This window comes from Corvus brachyrhynchos, unplaced genomic scaffold (assembly GCF_000691975.1).
Source record: "Corvus brachyrhynchos isolate BGI_N302 unplaced genomic scaffold, ASM69197v1 scaffold56, whole genome shotgun sequence".
Lineage (NCBI taxonomy): Eukaryota > Metazoa > Chordata > Aves > Passeriformes > Corvidae > Corvus > Corvus brachyrhynchos.
In genome coordinates, this window is record NW_008238664.1 from 10166576 (window position 1) to 10179107 (window position 12532).

The window sequence follows — 12532 nt, forward strand, 5'->3', positions numbered from 1 at the left end:
CATCTGCTTTTATTCTGTTAAAGACCATTTTTCTCTTTGGATCACCTCAGCAGACACCAACCATGCCTACAGGTTCTGAGTACAAGGAGGGCCAGTGGAGAAGGCACCTGCAGGCCCAGCCACATCCACCCCTGCAGCAGCAGCTGACCATGGATCCCCAGCAGCATGGCCCCTCTCTCCTAAGGAGTGGTACTGATGGGAGCCTCCTCATCCCAGACCAAGCCCTGTTGGGTTGCAGAAGTGCTGTGCCCTCCTGCCATGGTGAGAGGCTAGAGAGGACTCAGGGCATGTGCACAGGGCCTGTCCAGTCAGTGATTGCCCACCCCCAAGGAATGGAATCTTCCCGTTACAGTGGAAAATTACAGGCATGTTTAATATAGTTGCTCCAGCAGGCTAAATCTTCTGGGATATGACCATGTTGCTGAAAATGACTGAACATCTGGGACCACAGGCCTGCCTAAATGGAAATCTGGGCTGGTATGGGTAAACATAACAATTCAGGAACAAATAGCTGCAGTGTATTTTTTTAAATCTTTATTTTTAGTTATCGTATTGACTTCAATATCAACACACGATAGAATAAACATCTCAAAAATGTCCAGTGGCTGCTGCCTCAGCATCCACAGGAGCTCTCTCTCTGATAAGGCTGGAGGGGATCAGCCTTCTGGGCTGATGTGTTGATTTTTTGATGACGGTGTTTCCAAAGCATGCTCTTACCCAGGGGTCACAGCTTCTTGCCGCACTTTTCCCACAGTTCAGCACAGAAACTTCATGAATGCCTTGTATTGCTTCAAGGGAATGCAATGATGCCTCGGCAAGGCTCAAAAGCTGGGAAATGCACTATATATGGGAACTTGCTGGCATATTGAAAATGTTAGCATGGCCAAGACACCAGTGTGCTGCAGCAGGCCTTGGGAGAGCCACTCTCTGTGTCTAGCCCATCTCCTCACTTCTCCATCACTCTTAGGGGTCCTTGGGAGCAAATATAATGCTGGGTTGCTTGAACATGTGATGTATCACTGGTGTGATGCACTCATGGGTACACTTAAGCCTGAGTCCTGTAGCCCAGAAAAATACCATCATGCCCAAGCTTTGTTGCACTGCAATATGCAGTTCGAGGTATCTGGACACTTTCACAGCTGTAGAAGACAGATACGAGAAGTTTGCCAGGCTGCTGGAAGGTCTAGGGGGGTTGCAGGCATGGATGAAGGTGTATGTGCATCTCCATGCTCACTTCTACATTTCCCAGATGGTGCTTTCTCTGCTCATGTCTCTGAGCTCCCCCTGACCAGGCAGGTTGCTCACACTGACAGCATTTCTTTCTTTGATATCTTGTCTCAGACTTATACATAGAAATTAAATACAAGACATGGCTTTTAAGTCATCTGGAAATTAGAGCTGGCAAAAGGCCATCAGATCTGTATGAAAATTGCTGAGAAGAGTAAAGTTGCTTCCTAAAGCAAACATTAGTGAAATTTCCCTGAACTGACTTGCTGTGGACATGGATATGCACCCCTTCTAGCAGATGCAAAATGCAGCCCAGCTCCAGGCTCAGGACACATGCTGAGGTACACAAACAAGGCAAAAAGATTAAAACCAGACAACCATCCATTAGGCTGGCATTAACCTGGAGGAAAGGGCATTCCTCACTGCAGTTCCTGTGGCAGATTCACACACATGATCTCTACCTGGATCAGTAGGAGATATTTCTCGTATTATAACTTCAAGATGTATATGTGTAAAAAATATGTTCTCTCTCTGTCTCTGCCCTTCATCAGAGCTTTCCTTGATTTGCATCAGATGCAACTTGCCTCTGTACCTCAAGCATTTGTGAAGCCTCCGTGTGGTCAAATCTGCTGCATAATCTCTGCTTGGGCTTTATCTGAGTAACACCTGAAGGAGATAAGAAAACATTATTGCAGGTACACAGACAAGGATTAGAGATTCACCTCACCTAATGTGAGGTGCTGGTGGCAGATGGTGGTTGGGACAGGATCCTCCAATCCCCCCAGGGTTGCAGAAGAAACCCAAGAGCACCCTGAGGGGTCATTACTGCCCAACTGCCCCACAGGGGCAGGTGAGGGGGCAGGAAGATGCACAGGTACTTGTGTAGCTTGAGGAGCATCAGCAAGATGCTCTTGGCACAGAAGCAGAGGATTAAACTAATGCTGCATAGGGGCAGGGAAGTTAAACAGAAGTCCAAGCAGGGACACTGTCACCTCTGCAGCTGTAGGCACATACAGGGACAAGGGACCCCAGCCACGGGAGACGAGGAAGCCTCAGCATTCACCTTTTCCTGGACATGGCTGCCTGGACCTGATCAGCCTCTCTTTCTCTAGAGAGCTACAACAAGAGGCCATTTCTTGACCTGCACAGCAGGTCCTTGAAAAGGCCCCCAGAGCTGCTGGTGTGACCAGAACAGGGAGGCCCCTGAACCTGGTCATGGCAGCACATGCAGCCTGCAGTCGCCTAAGGGGGTTGAAAATGCTCGCGCGGAGCTGTGTGTGCAAAGTAAACGTGCCCAGAGCCACTCTGCAGTGCAAGCAACCCCCGTCTGTGCCATCAAACACCTCTGACAAAGGCATTTTGGGAGGGATGCTGCCCTTGGGCAGCCCCCAGGCCAGGGGGGCAGGAGGGGATGAAGTGGTGCAGGGCTGTGCCACCAGCCAAGCTGACAACTCTGCGGTACAGATTCTCACCTACCAGTGCCCGGAGAAGTTCCTGAAAGCTATGTCATTTATTCGCATGTCTGTACCTCCGCAGAAGCAGCACATCCTGCCCCGTGACTTGGCCCTGGCCGCAGCCAACATCTACAAAGGCAGGAGGAAAAAAACAACAACAAGAAAACAGAAGCCAAGTTATGCAGCAGAGGGGGAATAAAAATATTTCCCTTGTGGCGGCGGGTGACCGGCAGAAACCCCGAAAGGCACTGTAAATACCATGTACCGCAGCTCGGACAAAGCGGGGGCGGGGGGACGGGGCCAGCACTACCAGTCCTGCTCGGGGACATAAACAGGACGCCCCACCTCTGGCTGATACCGATCAGCTGGACGAGGCAGAAGAGGGAAGAGGCCGGGCCCCCGCTGCTCCCCGGTCGCCTCTGAAATGACAAAGCATTATTGCAAATGACAAAATACAACTCACGTTGCAAAGAGCTCCCACACCCACGGGCAAGAGGAGGAGACGATCCGTGGAACTCCTGCCGCAGACTGCAGTGGGGTCTGCTCCCTTGCCTGTGCTCCATGCTGCTGACTCTTTAACACATTAAAAGCAATAACGACTGCGTTCTTCTGGGCAAAAAGCACTTGTAATTGGATAATGACCACTGAGCTTCAGTAGGTGGGTTGCCTGAAGCCTGAAGGAAACCACGAGAATTTTTTTTCCACCCACAGCACTATTATGAAGCTGACAAGGTCCTGCTCTCTGCAACTCCCATTAATTTTACTGCCTGACCTTCGGGATTTATGACAGCTTTGTCTGACATTCATGGGGCAGACAGGTATTGTTACACGCCAACATAACCCAGGTAGCAGGCGCGGGTTGTTCTCCACAAATGACTGCACTCCAGTCAACTTTGGAAAACTCCTTGCTTTTGTACGGGGAAATACGAAATAAATGAGATTCACTTTAAATTCCAGTCTCCCTTTCCACCCTCAGGGAAACACAACACATGCCAGAGAATAGAAATCACTGTTCATCCTGTACTCAAACAACAGGCAAGCTTAAATCCTTAGAAATCCTTGAATACCCAGCAGATGATGACATACACTGAGGCCATACCATACCTGTCATTTAAACCCTCTGTGACTTGAAAAAAGTCAAATACACTGCAGTTACACTAGCCAGGGGCAAAGGAGGAGTGACCAGCTGGCATTCTCATTCTTTTCCATCCAGGACTCTGACAGAGCCTTTTTTTATCCTCTATGTAGCATCAAAAATAGAGAGAAATCAAAAAGAACTAAAATAGCAACACTACAAGAAAAAACACCATCAGGAGTTCCTGTTCACAAGGCTGTCCTGGCATTCATCTGGGGCTGTTGACATATTTAATAGTCACCCCGTCTCTGCCAGCTGGATGCCAGCTCCAAACTCAAATCCACAACTGTGATAACTTCTTGCTTCATGTTACAATTCCTGCACTGTTACTTTTCCTGCAGCATGAGTTAGCAGTGCAGCTTATTCTGAGGAACAGCTTATCTGAAGGCATCCTGAAAAATAGACCTGCATGGGTCATCTCCACATTTTCCCTCACCTGGGGAAGCAAGGATTTGCTTTCTTGTTATGTTAAGGAAGGTGTTTTTTTATGAATTAATTGTAGTAAAGAAAGCCTATTGCTTTGCTGGCAAAGGAGTATGAGCATTACCATAATTTTAGTATAATTTCTGTAATGTTATGAATGTTTTTTCATTAAACTGAAAAAACATTTTAATTTTAATTGTCTGTAACCCCTGGAGATCTATGTCTTCCCAATTCCCCCTCTCAAGCTGGTGCAGAATTGCACTCTTGGTGGATGTTGGTGCTGGGTTATACAGTGCTGTCCAAAGATGTTTTCTCCCAAAACACTGCAGTGTCTGAGGGCTCTGGGGAAACCAAAGTTTGGGGGAGAAGTGTTGTCCCCTTTGTCTTCTTTGGAGGATTTTGTTTTCCTTCCCTGGCATTACTTGGGAGCGGCATGGGGCTGGGCTTTCACAACTGGCAGTGCTTGCATGGTAAGACCACCACACCTCCCACTTGCCACAGTCCAGACAGACGCTTTGTAGCCCATCCCCTCCACCAGCAGGCCACCGTCAAGCAGCAGATGCCACAAGGGTGGAGGCAGAACCCTGTCTGCCTGCATGAACCCCAGTCCCAGGGAACACATGCTGGCTCACAGCCTGCTGGTGAAAGCTTAGCTGCTGTGGAACAAGCCTGCTGAGAACCAGTAATGTGGTTTTGAATCCACCCACCTTCCCATCCCTGGAAGTGCTCAAGGCCAAGTTGGATGGCACTTTGAGCAACCTGGTCTAGTGGGAGGTGTCCCTGCCCATGGCAGCGGGGTTAGACACAGATGATCTTTAAGGTCCCTTTTAATCCCGAACCATTGTGTGATTCTGTTTTCGGCACACATGAAAGCTGTCACAAAACATAAAGTGTGGCTTTGGAGCCCACCAAAGGCCTCTTCTTGTAGGTTTGGGGCGGGGGGGATCCCTCACTGAGCGTGCAGACATCTGAGAGCCAGTAAAGTTCACCTATTGCAAACCAGAGGTGCTACAGACCTCACTCACTGCAACCAAGTGGGTTTATCCTAATAACTCACAAGCTGCTAAGCACTGACTTCCACTGCAATTGTCTCCCTGCCACTCACTGATTAAACACTCTTTTAATAATAATAAGCCATAAAGATTACTGACTCATCCTTGCTCTTACAGTTAAGGAAATGGTCAATTGGTCAATTGTATTAAGCATCACAAAACTCAAATGAGATTCCTGTTAAGGGATCCACTGTTTTGCCCTTTATAAACTGAGAAACAACCTTCAGATATCAGTTCCCAGCCAACACAACATTTGGCTGTGTTATAATTAGATATTGGTTTAGTTGCTGCTCAAGCTTGCAGTTACAGTGCTTTCCACTGCAAACCCACTTGAGCTGTGGGACTTGGCCAATGGTTCTGACCTTTTGTCATCAATGAAATACAAGTTATTTTTGAGAGAGCTGGTGCCTCCACATGCTTTTTTTCCCTTGATGCTGTCATGCATCCATGATAACTTTATTAAGCAGAGAGGGAAACAATAACAGTGACCTATTGTAGCACATACTGGGAAGGATTGTTTTTTAAATGCAAATGGTAAACAATAAAATCCATTTTGACTCTGTATCACATTATGTGACAAGAGAGTGAACAAACAGAGATAGCTACTGTTCTGAGTGAACAGACACAAAATAACACAGTTAATAAAATTTTTCCTTGACTTTGCCTCCCTCACATTCACAGCCTTGGAGCCCTCCAGTATCTTTAGCTGCTGATATGTTGGCCACTGTACTGGGTGTGACAGTGAGTTACAGATCCCTATGCCGTGCCACCCTCACTCTTCTGGGAAGGTCCTTGCCGGCACTGGCTTCTGTCACATCCTTCATGCAGGAGCAGCACAGGGGGCCCTTAGGGCCGGTTTTCTCCCACATTCACAGAGGTTCAGCACACATTTCAGGGCACCCTTGCACTGTGCTGGGGGAACATCCCTGCAGGCAGCAGGGGCTGCTGGCTGCCATGGTTCTCGGGTGCAAGGGCAGTGCTGGTGCTGAGGGTGAGCACAGAGAGCTTCTCCAAAGAAGTGGCTGCACAAAACAGAGACAGGAAAGGGGGTGAAGTGACAATAATGTCCAAATGGGACAGAGCTGGTTGCTGCAGCCAGCAGTATCCCCACTATGCATGAGTACCATGCATGGGCATTGTGAGTTTCTCAGAAGAGAGCATCTAAAAATATCCTTTTAAAAAGAGAAATGGTGGCAAGTTGGTGGTAAGGAAGAATCTGTAGGAAGACATCAAGTATGGCAAAAAACATGGAAGCGGGCAAAAGAAGACAACCACTCAAAATAATAATAACCACCTCTAATAACCTAGCAGGCTGGTACTCAAAGGCTTGAAAGAGCTAAATATAGTTAAGTCCTGTTTTGTTTTCCAATGCAAATCATCCAGGCACATTACAAAACACTGAAAGCTTGCAGTTCATGTTTAGTAAGCACTTTCACTGGCAGGTATGGGGACACATGTAGGGGAATCTCTGAGCAGCACTCTCAGCATAGGTGCTCAAAGAGTTGCCTTTTTTTCAGCTATACCTCTTGGTTTAGTAAAAAGTGGCATTCCTTGATGAGTACCTTCTTACACCTCTTCCCTTAGACCATCACGGACACAAAGCTGACTTGATGGCACTCCAAACCTCAGCTCCCTAAAGGCAGAGATGTTTTTGCCCTCACCAACGCCTGACCCCACTTGGGCCAGGGGCTGGCTCCTGCCCACAGCCAGCCAGGCGCCAGCTGGGAGCAACATCCGCATTGGGAACGGCTCCTGGCTGGCACCTCGCCGGCCTTGCTCCCAGGCAGCTGAGGGCAGAGCTCAGTTTCTTGGGTTGATTGCTGCACCGAAGGTCTGCAGGGCAAATTGCACCACACTACCTGGCACTCTGCAGGAGGCATGGATGTGCAGCCATAGGTCTACAATTTACATTTAAAGAATTAGTAAAAATTCCAGGCCAGAGAGCCTCTGTGAAGTTTATAACCTTGACATTTTTTTATCACCCCCTGGCTTGTTCCTTTCCCCTTTTTAACCAAACCAACCCATACAAATTAGTATTTGAAAGTATGCAATTAGCAAGCTGCTCCTGCAGCTATGCAGTTCTCCTGCCACCCATTTTCCCAATGGGGGAAATCAACAATAAAGAACAAAGAAAAGAATTTGCTGCCTCATATTAATGACTGCTGTTTGAGGACAGCATTTGTATTTTAAATGAATAGCTTGCTGAGGACAAAAAGGTCAGAACTGCATTTTATGGTAGCGGTAGAATAGCAGGAGGACAGAAGAAAGGCGAAAGCTGCGAGCAGACAGGCGGAACAACACGCTCTGCTTGCTGGAGAGGCTGGGAGCAGAGCCCAGCCACGCTGGGGCCACGCGTTCAGGAGTCAAAACACGGGCACGGTCCTGCAAGGTGGTGAGGACAGTGGTGGGAGAGGAGAACACACATCCCAGCCAGCTCACTGAGGTCTGAGGCATACAGCATGGTTCAGGCATACAGCTCAGCCCAGTGATCCCCCCCAAAATCCTTCCCTTCTGCAAAGCCATATGGATCCATCTCCTTGCAAATGGAATTTTTTCATGAACTCCGAGGCCCTGATTGTGCGTTGTCCCTCAAGACGCTGCCTATGGATACACAATAAAACCCTGCCAACATCCAGCAAGAAAGCCTGTGCCTGTGTGTTGAGTGCAGAAAATGTGCCCTTTGCTACCTTAACATCTCCAAATTGCCTGAAGTTAAATCTAAGTTGTTAAACCCAAAAGAAACCTGATGTTGATTCAAGTATACGGCAGAACTCCAGCCCTTATCCATAGGTATTGATCAGCACCTTCCTGAGAACGGAACCTGCTGGCTCTTTGAGGCTTCAGGATAAAAATGAGCCAGTATGGGACTATTTTAACTAATAATATGCAGTCAGAATGAAATAGCCACACCACAACGGATGACAAAGCTAGCCAGAAAGGAAATCCAAAGTCACCCAGGGAACCCTGAGATGGACACTCCACTGGGGTATTACCTGAACAGCCAACTTACAGCCAACCTCTGCAAAGCTGTTGAGAGCAGCAAGAAGCTTCTCCAAGCACAAGGGCTTGTGCCACTAACCTTTCCTGGTGTAAAGCAGCCCACGGTCCCACTGGGCCACAGGGACTGACTGGATCCCCACAAGCTGTGTCTGGGATGTATGGCTCCCTGCCAGACCCCTGGGTGAGAGGTGCCACACTTGGCACCCACAGGACATCTGCCCTTCCTTTGCCCAGGAACATCCCTGGCCTCCTGGGGAACCTCCTTGCTGCTTTGAACTCTGGCACTATGACTGTGCAGCTCTAGCAAGGACGTAACAGCGAAATCAGATTGGTACCCAGTCAGAGAGAGGGCAAAATCCTCCCACACCATCCCCCACTATTTCCAGAGGTTTTATTCCTGGTGCTCTGCAGTGCCCTCTCCTCCTCCTTCTTGGGGTCCTTTCTGTTGCTGCCATCACCTCCAGCTCATTGCACATCTCCTGGCTGCTTTACCAGGAGCCCACAGCGGCCAGTCTGGGCCTGGAGTGTTTGCACCCATGTAGGGCCTTCCTCAAAGGAAAGATGAACCTCTTGCCTGAGCCCTCACAGCAGCTCTGATTCCAGAGCAAGGCCTTTGAGAAAAAAGTAGGGTATGTTAAAGCTGAGTGACTGCTGAGCTCTCTTATTGACCATAATAGGACAGTGAATAACTTTTCATTAAGTGCATGTTTCTGGCAGTGTAACAAGCCCTTACTTGCAATCGTGTGTGAAGCACAAATGGCCTAAAGGCATCACACCTGAAGGAAAAATTCCAGGCCCTTCAATAATGTATTAACATTTTTAGCATACATTCAAAATGTTTAGTGCAGTAGAAAAAACATGTGGTCTGGTCTCTGGAGCCTTGGTAGTCCCTGAGAGACAAGAAGGAAGGCTGCAGCTTTCCAGCAGTGACTTCCCGGCATGCATCCTTCTTTGAAATATTCAAGCCAAGAGAGAAATCAGAAAATGAGCTGGAAAGCAATGATGGCTGAGCAAATAAATGCACTTTTTGAACCAGAGTAGTTAAGAATGTGTTCCTGGAAAGAGGGACTGTAAATCGGTGAGCCAGATAAAACTGATCTGCTGCCACCCTGATTCCCCTACCCATGATTCTCCTACAGCAGCTCAGAGATGCCTGAGAATCACTTTGGCCTTTCTCCACGCACTTCAGCTATGAAAAGAAACAGCCAAAAAAGTATCTCTTTAAATAGGTGTTCCCATGGTGCAGGTTAGCCCTTGTGTTGAGTAGAGCTGGCAAATAATCCTGCTCCAGGCAAGGAGGGGTGGGAAAAGGTGTTATTTCAGGAATCATCACCCAGTAGGATTTACAGGCTGTTAATAGGGTATTTTTGTCTGTGATGGAGCTGAAGAGAAAGGGGTGCTGGTGTTAAACAGGATGCAGAAGCAAGGAGGTCTTTACTGATTTGTCCTCCATCAATGGCACCCAAGGTGCTGCATGGAAGCCTGGCTCAAGAATGCATAGAGACAGTGGCCGACCATGACTGGGGCACATTGCTCTGGGCTTCTGCATGGCACCAAATGCACCTGCAAGAGCAGCTGAGAGGTTGTCACAGCTTCATCAGCATTCACTGAATGTCCCCAGGTGCTGGGAGGGGCTGGTGAAAGCTGGCCATGACCCCAGGGCAGGGTTTCCACAGCACTTCCAGCTGCTGGAGCACCCCCAAGAATAGGTGGCACCCTGACATGCAACACTCCTCCTCCAGCTCTGCCACAGGCTTCTGGAGGCAGAGCAGCTATTATGGCCATGATTTTTCAATTCCTCTTTTCTTAAAAACCCAGTTTGTTTCTGGCTTACAGGTATCAATAGGGGAAAGGTGCATGGATACAGGAAAACAACTTCAGACATGCACCTTGCAAAGATGATTTATATTTTTGCCTTTTTTCAGTGCTTGTACCATCAAGGTTTTACCAACCTATGGCCCGAAAGTCTTCCTGTAACACCTGGAAATTTTCTGCATAAACTGTGCCAAAGTTCAGGAAAACAAATTTGCCTGGCACAAGCAAGAGACTGGGAGCAGGAATTCTTGAAAAATGCTAATAATGTCTCAAACTATTTTTCCTTTAGCTGGGAAATCATTCTGCTTGAAATAGAACGGGCAGGAAGATGACAGAGAATTTTTATAGCAGTCCCTGAGCCACAGATTATGAGCAAATTTTGTTTTGTTTGGGATAGCTTAGAAAACACTTCTGGCCCTTTTGTGTAGGTGAGTTTTCCATTTGGTGGAAGGGAAAATAGCAGTATTACTAGCCTCTGTTTGCACTGTCAGCCTCTGTACCTCCATAGAGATGGAGACACAGAATTTGCATCCATTTTCCTTCACTTTGCATTAATGTGAATGAAACACATTCGCAGTATGTAAATAGAGGACTTAGCACAGCAGCCCTGCTTGCATGAATAAGTCTTTTAAGCTCCTCTGCCCTTTCTGCCCCACAGCTGCATAGATAAATAAAAAAAAGTCCTTATTATATTTGTGGTGGCTAAAATTAAAGGTCTATGCTAAACAAAGTAAACAAAGCCTTCACACTTGTCCCCTATCACTTGCTTGCTGCTCCTTAAATCCCTTTGCTTAGGTTCTATTAACTTGGTGGGAGAACACTGTTCTGGGAGAGTGTTAGAGCTGGAGATACAGTTGTGTACTGACAATGGTGGGGTCTTTGCCAGATATGAAGCACAAAGGCAAACAACTGATGTGCTGCATCCCCCATGTTCATATAAATAGAGAGTGCTTTATCCACATTCTTTTTATAGTTACTGAGATGTTGTTAAAAGGGAGAGAGAATCCCTGACAAATTTTCAGACTTGAAAGCCCATCTGGTTTGAACATGGTCAGTTGGGATATAATTGTCTGGGGGGTAATCTGGAAGAGGATGAACCAATCACCCCTTGTCAATTATGCATCCATCCATTCATACAAGCATGCACACATCCAGCTGACAGCTGACTTTTTTTTGGAAACAAAAAAAGAAAGGAGAGGGTGAGGAAAGACTACCCCAACACCGCATCCCACATGCTGCAAAGCACAATTTTGCCCCTCACATGTGCCTCCGTTCCCCTCGAGGTATCATCCCAGTCTTGTCCAGAGCCAACTGGACCACTGTATCACGCACCGCACTTTTCCCAGAACCCTCCCAGCTCCTGCAGCCACATCAGAACTTTCCTTCTCTCCAGATATCCCCAGTTCTCTTCCCTCTGGTCCTGGCCATCACTCACCCTTCTCCTCCAAGCCTCTTTAGTTCTCCTGACCTCTCTCCCAGTCCTGCTCCCTAGGTGTTTGGGGAACAGGGCTGTTGTCCCCTCACTCCCTTGTTGTTCCCTAACATGCCTGCCACGGCTGGTGGAGTCACCTGGCCCATGCCTTGGTGGGTTCACAGATCCTGTACAAGCGGGTGAAATCGCAAGGTATGGCACCACGCATCTTCCAGGCAGTTCCACAAGACCACGGGTCTCACCTAAATGGAGTTGAAGTTTTTAGGGGATGCAGAACCAGAGCTGGGATGCTAAAAGTCCCAAACCGCTAACGTATGAAAGTCCCAAAGTGCTAACATCTACGGACATGAGAGACCTTTCCTATCACTTACCCTGACCTCCCCACCACAGCCTGGACTCCTTTGTGCTATGACAGTCCTCTCCTCAGGAAAGCATGTCGCTTTCCTTTAAGGAGTGGGAGAAATTGCAGGGTCTGTACCTCTGGCCCTGTGCCTTCAGTCACCTGTGAAATGTTTAGGAGTAAAAATTAGGGGCTGAAGGTCATGGCAAAAAAGGTGCTGGGAATGAGTGGATGAACATCTTCAGCATCTCTCAGAAAACCTGAGAAACATGCAGCTTCCCTGGGTTGCTTCAAATGTTACTTTTCAAAGAGAGAAACCTAATGACTAAAACAAGCTCTTGGTGTTTTCTGCAGAAGGTAGGTGCCACCTCTGGGTAGCAATCAGCATCCTCCTCTCCATACTCTTGGCGCCTTCCAGCTTACTGCCTTCTCCCAGAATATCCTCCCACGTGGCAAACCTTTGGGTTTGCAGACTCAGAGCAACTACCATTTACTGCTCACACCTGGCTCATATCACACTCCTCCTTGCAGAAATAGCCCTGTAGCCACAAGCTTTGCTGTGTCTTCAAGGTGCTCACCCCATCAGACCAGGGTGTGCAGCACAAAAGAAAATTCAGTCCATTTTTTATCATTTCAGTAATACTTCAGGGAAAG

General features: G+C 47.8%; 1 long non-coding RNA gene across 2 annotated transcripts; it reads right to left on the reverse strand.

The window, feature by feature from the left end:
- Positions 1-1778: 1778 nt before the first annotated feature.
- LOC108447521 lies at positions 1779-5468 on the reverse strand. 2 transcript variants are annotated; one of them, XR_001863122.1, is made up of 3 exons: positions 3145-5468; positions 2704-2810; positions 1779-1893 (listed from the first exon to the last, which is right to left on the reverse strand). It is a non-coding gene; the product is annotated as an uncharacterized LOC108447521 (long non-coding RNA). The 2 variants fall into 2 exon arrangements; XR_001863123.1 differs by lacking the exon at positions 3145-5468 and adding an exon at positions 2940-2964.
- Positions 5469-12532: the final 7064 nt, after the last annotated feature.